Below are 10,523 nucleotides of genomic sequence, written 5' to 3'. Positions count from 1 at the left end.
CAGCTAACTGATTAGTTACAGAGGATGGATTGGTCCAGCAGGCATGGAGGGACAGATGGCGAACTGGGAAGGAGTGTGGGGGTCAGTGAGGTGTACTGACAAAGCTGAATGGACTGGATAATCGATTAGTTGTAGGGGGACAGACAGATAATTTATCTGGTGGCCTGTGTGAGAATTATTCACGGGCCAGGGAATTAGTATTTACTATTAATTTATTTATACTGCTATAATGCCCAAAGGCTCCCATGAAGATTGAGACCTGCAGACTCTGCTAGGTGCTGTAGAAACCCACAGGGAGAGAGAGGCCCTGCACCAGAAAGTTTACAGTCCAAGTCCCTGATCCTGCAAACACTTATACACATGCTTAACTTTACCGCCAGTTGTAGTGCTATCCCATGGTGGAAAAGTTAAGGATGTGTGTAAGTGTTTGCAGGATCGGAGCCTAAATAGACAAGGCAAACAGCAACAGACACACATCATAAGTAAAATATCAAAAATACTTTAAAAAAACCCAAACTTTGCCTAGCTCCTTTATTTTATAATAATCTTTCTGGTTCCTTTTTAATTTAATTTATTATTTATATAATCATTCAAACTTCTGCCTGTTTTCTTGGAGTTTTATTCAAACTTTCCTCCCTCACTTTTAGTAGCAGCATTTGTCACCTTTCCTCAATCCCCTTCAGTGTTGTCACCACCCTGTAGCAGGGTGGCCTTCCCCTTTAAAGGTCAGATGGCCTGGGACTAACAAGCCCCGTTCAATTATGAGGCCCAGCTGGGAAGTGGTCAGGTGAACCCTATAAAGGACTGGGAAAGCCCCCTATAGAGAACTGTTTGAGGGAGATGGGCTTTTATAGAATGTCCTGCAGTAGGGGGAAGGAAGTGATCTTTATTCAGCTGTGTGAGGGAGACAGACCCAAGAAAGCTAGCCTCTGGGAGCTGTAGCTGGGGGGTATGTATGTAGAGGAAGTGCTTTTGTGTTATATTTTGCTAATGTTTTAAAGACTAAAACTGTCTGAAAGAGACTGGGGAGTGGTAGTGAGTCCTTTTGGGGAGAGTCAGGAGATCCTGCCTGTGTGAGGGAAAACTGAGGCAGGAACTATCCTGAAGCCCACCTGGGTAAGGTGGTCCTGCTACATGCTCTGTAACCTTAGTCCATCTCCTGAATTATATTTAGTAAAACTCCAAAAGTCAGGTCTTCCACTAACCCACAGACCCCTGTCTCAAAGCCCCATGATTGATAATTTGATAGAGGAGCTGGGAGAAAGAGGATAGTCTCTTATGCTCTGATTCAGGGTCTTAAGAGTGTGGGTTGAGACTTGACTACAGATGCTTGAACAGGTGAGTCTATGGCCAGGAAGCTGAGAGTCCCTGTTGGTGGGGCTGTGTGGGACAGAGGGTGGTATCATGGCAGTGAGAGCAGGAGGCTAGAATGTGGGGAAGGGGAGATCAGACAGAATAGAAGAGGAGTAAGGGGAACATGGATACTTCACTCACTATTGAATTAAGTGGGCTGGGAGTGAGGAGGAAAAAGCAGTGAAACAGAAAATTGGGAAGGGAGCTGCCTAGAAAGGGGAAGAAGGAAAAGCTATCTGTAGGGAAAACAAGAGGAGATCAGGGAGGAAACCATTTGGCTAAAGAGGGGCGAGGACTGTGTGTGCATGCAAAAAGACAATGGAGACAGTATGATTCAAACATTTTAACAGAATTGGTAGCAAAATATTGTACAAAAGGCTTCTGTAGACTCTTCCTTTGGATAGGACAAGGGGTGACTTGAGAGATTTGGGCAGGATCTGGCTATGGGAGTCAAGTGTTCCATAGTGCCTAGATCGTAATATGCTTTCAGTAAAAGCTAAATATCACTTCTCCCATTTCACAGATGGAGAAACTGAGGCACAGCAAAGATGAAGTGACTTGCCAAAGGTCCAACAGTGAGTCTGGGGAACACAGGAATGAAATCCCAGCCCAGAAATGAACAAAATATCAAACACTGACACCACTTGGTTGGCTTTTGATGCTATTGCTTGCAGTCTTGTTCTAAAAGCTTCTTTTAAAAAATACAAATAAGAAATTCTGCCTGGTACCTAAAATGGGAGAGGACACCAGGCCCTTCAATTTAAATTTGTCCGAACTCCCCACTTATATTTTCCTAGCTGCAGACCTGGAATGATTCAATACAGCTCTCTTCCATGGGTAACTTTTACAGTCTTTCCTGGCTCTTATGTAGCATTTTTCATTGGTGTATCTCAGTGTTTCACAGAGGAGGTTGGTAGCATTATCCCTGCTTTACAGATGGGCTAACTGAGGCACGGAGAGATGAAAGTGACTTGCCCAAGGTCACCCTGCAGACTAGAAGCAGAGCCAAGAATAGAATCCAGGTCTCCTGAGTCCCATAAGGTAACTTCTGCAGAAGTATAATGGCATGCTATTTAGTAACAAGGACACCAAGGGGCCAGATTCTACTTTCAGTGTCTTTGTATTTTGCATTGATGTGACCCTTAGGGATATCTGTGTTGTACCTTCCAATTTATTCCAAAGTGTATCAAAGAATCATGCCCAATGATTTCAGTGGGGCATTACCTCTGATTTACATGGGGTCCAATTCTGATGTAACCAAAGTATCATAAGCAGCCTCCAAGCTAGCTGATTTCTAAGGGCCTGAACTTGCTCTCCTTAAAGTTAATAGCAAAATACTTAACAGCAGTGGTATAGGGTCAGGACCCCAAAAGTCTCTCTCAACTGTCAGAGTAGCCACAGAAAGTTGGAATATCTACAGATTTTTCCTGGAATGTTTGGCAGCCATGTTTCTTCATGGGATTACCAGCTGCTGCAGATTTAGTATGTTTTAGTTGTTCCTTGAAATACAGCTTTCACACTACAGAATAGCAGCAGTTTGAATCTGAGAGGCAAATCTCTGCCCCACATTCACATCCTAAGTAATTGAGCTAATGGTTATGGGGTTCCATGGGTGCTATTTAAAGAAGCTTTAATTTGTAATCTAAACCAGCTTTGATCCTAGTCTGGCAGAGTTGAGGAGCTAATGCCCTAGCAGGCCCTGTACCTTAGCTATTTTAAATATTTCTTTGCTATCCATTTGAGAAAGCAACACCACCATTCCAAATAAGTCTGCTCTGCATGGTTCAGCAGACATAAGCATGTTGCTGACCTATTGGTATTTTCTTGTTTTACCAAGTGACATTTTCTCTGCTAGGATAATAAACACAGGCATGAATATTGACTAAGCAAAAGGTATGGATGGGGAGATACTCTAAAAGTTGCATCCTTTCAGTGAAATCCTAAAAACTATATACAGGGCTTGTCAGCTGCCCATGGCCCTGCTTCAGCAAACCACTTAAGCACATTATTATCTTTTAAGCATGTAATTAATCCCATCCCTATTCAAAGTACTTAAGCACATTCTTAAATCCTTGGGATTTAAGTACTTGCCTAAATATTTTCCCAAATAAGACCCTATATTTGCTGTGGTAAATGTTCATAGAAAAAACTCAATTATTCTGGCAGTGAATTAAGAATGAGAATAAACATCAGAACATTTTTATTATATACAATTCTGTGGGCTAAATTTAGCCATAATGCAACACCAATGAATTTAAGAGAGCTACAGCAGAGGTGAATTTGGCCCTGTGGGATTAGTTTCTTTTCCTTTTTCTAGAAGAAGATTCCACTAATCTTACAGTAAAATCTATGTAATTTTAATAGGGGATGAAACAAACAGGGTTCCTCAGCAATTAAGGCCAGGGTTCAGCAGAGACTTAAGCACATGCTTAACTTTACACACCAAGTAGTCCCTACTCAGTGTGGGAAACTGAGCACTTGCAGAACATCCTGATCCTGCAGCGAGTCTGGGCAGGCAGAGGGGCCTGCCTGCCTGGAGTTCTCTCTAGGATTAGTGACTAAATGGAGTTAATTATCTTAAAAACCTGTAGTATTTAATCAAGTCATGTCTATGTAATCCTATTTAGGATCTGTAGAAACCAGTGGGGTTCATCTATATTTGTATCTTTTCCTCCAGTATTGTATTTGTTTTGCCAAAAGGGTGTTGCAGTTCTCATTTCACCCTTGCCCTGCAGGGCTGTGAATCTCAATGTGACAACATTGGGCAAGTGCTTAGAACCTCCAAGTCCGGCCCTGATCTTTGCATTGGCTCCAACAGGACTTTTTGTGGGTGTAAGGGTCTGCCTGCAGGGATCAGAGCACAGGACTGGGACCTTAGAGTGTGGGCTGTCTAGGGCAGGGACTTGTTTGTTACTTGTTTACAGTTAGCATAATGGGGTGCTGTTCTTGAGTGAGGGGGTGCTACTGCAATAGAATGATTTGGTTTATAGTTCTATTACTGTTGAATCTGACAGGTTTCAGAGTAACAGCCGTGTTAGTCTGTATTCGCAAAAAGAAAAGGAGTACTTGTGGCACCTTAGAGACTAACCAATTTATTTGAGCATGAGCTTTCGTGAGCTACAGCTCACTTCATCTGAGTGAGGTGCAAAATACAAAATCACATAAATAGTGAAAAGTCAAGTAGGGTATAGGTATTTTTTTTTGTTTTTTAAAGGGTCTAAATCTAAAAGGTCAGTAATAGAGCTAAGGCTGTTATGACACACTTTACAGCATCATTTTAATCACATGGTAGGGAATAAGTGTACAAGGCATTCTCCTATGCTTAATTTTATATCTCTGGGTCTTGATTTAACATCCAATTCTGATAATCTTTTCCCCTTGATATCCAGTTCACCTTCTAAAATGAATCAGTTTGCTTCAAATCTTGTAGCTATCCTTATGGAAATAGTCTTATAGAATGGAATCATTGGGTAATTTTTGTCCTTGACTACAGATGTAGCAGAATGCCTAAGTAATTTCCATAGAAGCCTATGGAGTTTCTGTAGACCCCAATCAACCTTAAATCCTACTTATGCTGTAAAACACAGAGCAGTATGCAGTTAAAGTTCATATAAAGCACCCCTTATCTTAGTATCTGAACACCTTCCAATGATGGGTTGATACAACAGTAGGTCATTCTCCCAGATAATAGGGCTTTGTCCAAAAACAAAGTAGTTCCCACAAATCTTTAAAAGGAGAAAGTGGAGTGCCAATCCAAGCTACTGACTCTCAGCTGGAGCCCAAGATAATGTGGATAAGCCTATGCTAAATGGGCAGCTGTACATGGTTTTCTGGGAGGCTGGAACCTCTGCTTAATCATTAAGCAATCAGATTTCCTCAGAAAACAGCAGTGTCAGTAAACAGGTGAGGATCTTTCACCTGAGAGCTGGCTCTGCTGTGTATAGACCACTCTAAAAGGCTGCAGGAAGTGTCCTGATGGATGAAACTAGAGCAGGCTAGAATCCTTCTGACTGAGCATTTTTCATTGGAAAAAATGCTGATTTATTGCAACCAAAGGTGTCTTGTGAATCAGGGTGGATGTTTTGAGTTGACACAACATTCAGGAAAAGTCATGGTCAAAAGGAAACATCTTGACTTTTCAAAATTAAAATTTCTCCTTTTTTGTTCGAAAAGAGTAAAGTCTACTACTAGTAAATTAGTATTAATTACTATGCAGTACTAACTACCCTTGATCCCCACTCCTTAACTGCCCTTCATTACCCAGACCTTCTTCCTCCATAAATTTACCCCTTTCATTAATTTACCCCACCCTATTCATAGATTTATCCTAGTTTAAAAACTCAAATTCAGCAAAACAGACATGACTATGCTGAATTAAACGATAAAGCAGTAAAAGTGCATTTTTACCGGCGGGGGGGTAGTCAACGAGACCAGCTCCTGCGTTAATTACTCCTCCATTTACCCCATTAACTCTCCCTCTGTTGCCTCATTAATTACTCTCTCCTCCTCATTAATTGCCCCCTCTTGCTCTTGCCCCTCAGGGCAATGACTTCTCTCATTTAATCTCATTTCCTAGGAGGGAGGCAATAACCCCACTCATTAACCCATCCAATGCCTCCGTATTCCCTCTTTGGTAATGACTCTTCACTAATTGCTGCCACCTCCCCTCCCGCCATGTAACCAGTGGTGCAGCGCAGCACAGCTGCGGGACCTGCACCGACAGAGGCGCGCTCCGGCCCCCAGCCCCTTGCCCGTGGGCGCGCACGCGGCGGTCGGCGGCGAGCCCGCTGGTCCCTGCCCTACTGCGGGAGCGGGCGGGGGAGGCTGCCGGAGGATGCGCTGGGCTCGCGTGCAGCCGGCGCGGGGAGGCCAGAGGCAGGCGCGTGCCGAGCTGCAGCCCCGGCCGGGGCCAGGTACAGCGGGGCTGCGGGCGGGGGCTGCGGGCGGGCAGGGCCAGGTGCAGAGAGGCGCGTCTCTGAGTGGCTGGTTTGCAACGGGGCTTGTCCCCTTCTCCCTGCTGGGGCTGCGCAAAGGTGGCTCCTGCATCCCTCCCGGGCGGGTCCCTCTTGCCCCGTCTCCTCCTGCTGCTCCCTGCCCCCAAACTCCCCCCCTGTCCTCTTCCCTGCTGCTGCAGTCCCCATCCCGCCGCGCTCCCTGCGCGGAGCGGATCGCCCTGCGGAGGAGAACCGGGGCTGGATATCTTTGGGGTCCCTGCGTAAGCGGCTGTCCGGCGGCTTCCTTAGCCGGCTGGGGAGGGATATTGATTAACCCTGCGCCTTACAGGGGGATCTGGACAATCCTCTTCAACCTGGCCCCGATTCCATCCCACTGCGGAGGCGCGCAGCCCTCACCGGCTTCCCTGGGTGCCCTCTCCACCCAAGGGCAGCGTCTCGGTGTGACACAGCCTCCTGGGAGGGAGGGTGTAAGTTGGCTTCCTGCCATCTCTGGAGAGTTGAGAGACCTGGTCAGTTGGGGGTCTGGTTCTGTGTCCACTCTAGGTGTGGAATCCCACAGAAGTGCCACCCACAAGACAGCTGCAGAATCTGCTAGAGAGAGAGATTTTCAATCTCTTCTCTCTCCCCCCACCCCCATTCCAAATTTTGTAAAACAAAACCATGCACTGGACAGGTGTCTGCTTTTGGACCCCATGGAAGACCCCATGGGAAGATCTCTTGGCTCTAATATCTTGCTCTCCCTTCATGAGGGAAATGTGAACATCAGGGCTGGTATCTGATACCAAGTTTTTTTTTTTTTTTTTGGCCTGTGATGTCTAAATGTTGAATGGCATTACAGTATGTGTGTGTGAAAATACTTGTGTCAATTTCTTGGGGGTACTTGGGTGCAGAAAGGAAAGCTAGCATGGACATAAACCATGAGTCTTCTTCATGCTTCAGGGTATGTACCAGCCTTTGACGGGGGAGGGAATTCCCCCCAAAAGGTTATTTCTTAATTGTTTACCACAGGCTATTTTATTTAATTTAACCTTCCCCCTAAGGCTGCTGGCACAGGCAGGGTACTGGGTTATCTGGCCTACTGACCTAATCCAGTGTGGCTATTATGAAAATACCTGGAGTGTGAGGTTGCAATATGAGCATCGAGGCTTTGCCAAGAAAATATGTTGCTTATAAGATGCTTTATCCCTGTTAACATTGTTTTTTAAATATGCAAGTTCTGTTGTGTCAGTGTGGGAGGCTAGCTGGTATTAGTCAGGTGATAAGTGCTGAATCATGTGTACTCCTGACTGTACAGCAGGTTTGGCTATTCGCTGTCTCTAGGAAATGTGCCGGAACTGGTCATAATGACATATAAATGCTCTTCCTTTTATTGTGTGTGAACAGTCCATGTCTGCTGTAGGAACCTTTGGGGCCTGAAAGAACAATGTGTTGGTGTGATACAGTGTGATATTTATTTATCTGGCCTTGTCTGCTCCTTGGAAAACATGGACACACAAATAACATATATGTAGCGGGCGAGATCTTTGAATAAGACAGTGCGAATGATGTGTATGGGGAGGTTATACTAAAGGTCAGAAAGGTAAAGAGAGATGTTTTCACTGAAAATTATTATAGTTCTTTTTAGAATCTGTCTTTGGGTTTTTTGTTTTTCTTCAAGGTCAGATCCTGTGACTAGCAAGGTTGTCTATTCAGTATTATTTCTGAAGCGATATCTCCAGCTTTCTCTTTCTGAGAGCAAAGCTATACTAAGTGTGTGTGTGTGTGTGTGTGTGAGAGAGAGAGAGACAAAAATCTGGCGTACGGAGATCCAGACATCTTACTGTTTTAAGATGAATATGGTGGAGATGCCACTGTTACCTAGATACTCCTAACAAATGCTGAAGACAAAAGCAAAAATTCAAGGATTTTGATTGAGATGCTGGCTCCTTCATTATTAACCAGGTTTCTGTAAAATGCCTACCCTTTGGCAGACAGTTAAATTGAGTGCCAGCATGGCTGCTTTGTTTCCCCAAAACTTCTTAACACCACAGTCTAGCATGAGAAATAGCCACTTAAATTCAGGATCATGCTATTTCTCTCTTAATTGCTTTGATCTGGAGCACATGCGATCTCCTTTTTATAGATGTGACATGAGAATATTCCATTCACATAGTGTATACAGATAATCTCAGCTAAACATAGAAGTGGGCACAGTCTGCAAAACTTGGAAATGGACTCCTAGTTCAGGGTGGTTCGGGTTTGGAGGGTTGATTTGGGGTCCCATTGTACTAATGTAACATGAAGGGATCCTGGTCCATGACTAGGGCTTGTTAAGGGCTACAGTAATAATTAATAACAATAGTGGTGCCTATTGCAGCAAAAAGTTTAGTTATTTTATTTTATCTCTTGCTCTAGAACGTGGAACTGTCATCTCTGGGCCTTTGTCCACGTTACTCGCTACCTGTCCATTTCTGAATCCAAGATAGAAATGCCCTCTTGGTTTTAAAATCCCTCCCTGGGTTCACTCTACCATGCATCTCTAGTTTCTTATCCACCTGCTCCTAAAACATCTGTACCCTGCCTGCTGACAGAAGTGGTGTGCGTGCGTGAAATGAGATATGCACACCCACCCCACCTCCTGGAAAACATATGAGGGGGCGGGGAGCAACTCTCTACCATCTAGAATAGAGAGTTGTTCCCTGAAAAGCATGGGAGAGGTTTGCAATAAGCTAAGGAAGGAGGGATGAGGGTTGCTGCTGAAATCCCCACCGATCCCAAGAAATCAGTTCCCAGGTGATCTCCTCCAGGTGGCTCACAGGTTCTCAGCCCTGTACAATCAGCACATCTCCTTCAGTGGCTGTGATCCCATTGTCCCTCCACCAGCTAGCAGTTTCTTCTTGTGGATTTCAGTTAATAAATCCTCCAGTCCCTTACGGAAGCACATCCAGGTCCTCCTGCAGGATGGCAGGAAATTGGATGCTGTGTTTCCAATGCCAAGGTTGCAAAAATCCTGAGAGTTAAAAAAGAGTAAAACTTGGGTTCTTTTTATTTGCCCCCCCATCCCCCTTTTTGTGCCTTTAGGGTCACATTTTCAAGCTTTTTTTCTCTGCAGGCATGAGGGCTAGAAACCTTATAAAAACAAAGCCAAGCTTTTCATGGAATAACATGACTCCAGGAGCTGGGGCTTTAAGTAAAACATCAGTACTGTGAGAGTTGGCACCGCTGGCAGTGATTGTTTACCTCTTTCTGTAACTTTGTCACCTTTGTGCAGGCTCCGCGACGAAATCAGAGCTGGTCAAATAATCTGCTCCTGAATAATTATTAGATGAGAAAACTGCCAAAATTCACAATGAATGTTAATTTGCAATGAATTATTCAACTGCCTGTTCAGACATTCATGTGATCCAACTGTCTCAACATTCCTGGGTCTTCTGTATAATTGTCACTGTTGCTGGCAAAATGCCATTGGGGTGGTTTGGTGTACCAACACCAAAAATGATTAGGGATGCTCAGTCATAATAGCAATAGATAAAGCCTAATCCTGCATACCCATACTTCTGAAAGCTGTCTTGGGGCTTCAGTGAGGCTTCTTGCATGTGTTGAGGCTACTTATGTGAGTAAACATTTGCGAGAGAGGGCTTGTGTATTGGTCTCTTGTCCTCTTTGTGTTTTACAAAGCAGTAATTTAAAGGTGTTTATTGAAAAGGAGTTATTTATGTGATCAGGTGAAGCTTGTTGAATTGTGGTTTGGGAAGGGACTTTGGGTTCTTAGACTAAAAACAGCAGAAGGCTGGATGGCATAGAAGTGGCAGAACAAAAATAGATCAGAATTTGTAGATGAGGAGTACTGGTTATTGGGATCTCAGGTTTGAAATACTGTTGGTTATTTGTGGTCGTGAGAAGGACAAGCTGAAAGAGAATGGACACTGACAAAAGCAATGAGGCTTTTATTAGTATTTGTTTCACAAATGAAGGGGAAGTATTGAATAAACATTTTTCTAATGCAGCTTTAATTTTGTCTTTCTCTTGGAACGGTTTATACTGAAATTTAATTTTACCTCCACAATCATTCATGTAACTGGTAGTGTCCAATGCTATATCCAGACTGTGTCCAGTTATTTTGTAAGCAATGTTGTTGTGGGATGAAAGTGTGCTCCTTTCCTTGCGAAATCTTAAATGGCAAGTGACTTGCCAAACCCTGAATACCAGGACTCTGAGATGGTGGGAATCGATACT

The 10,523-nt window shown here is 44.0% G+C and overlaps 1 protein-coding gene across 2 annotated transcripts in view; it reads left to right on the top strand.

Moving 5' to 3' along the window:
* Positions 1-6,152: 6,152 nt before the first annotated feature.
* Positions 6,153-10,523, top strand: part of NFASC (neurofascin) — a 179,917-nt gene continuing 175,546 nt past the window's right edge. The window contains exon 1 of one of the 2 annotated variants that reach the window (XM_074935907.1): positions 6,153-6,266. The gene's annotated coding sequence lies outside the window, so the exon portion shown is untranslated. The remainder of the gene's footprint in view (positions 6,267-10,523) is intronic. The other variant, XM_074935909.1, reaches the window with a different exon arrangement.

Source organism: Natator depressus, chromosome 21, assembly GCF_965152275.1.
Source record: "Natator depressus isolate rNatDep1 chromosome 21, rNatDep2.hap1, whole genome shotgun sequence".
In the NCBI taxonomy this organism is placed as follows: Eukaryota; Metazoa; Chordata; order Testudines; family Cheloniidae; genus Natator; species Natator depressus.
The sequence above is the reverse complement of the archived record's forward strand: the minus strand, read 5'-3'. Positions and strand labels throughout refer to the sequence as shown.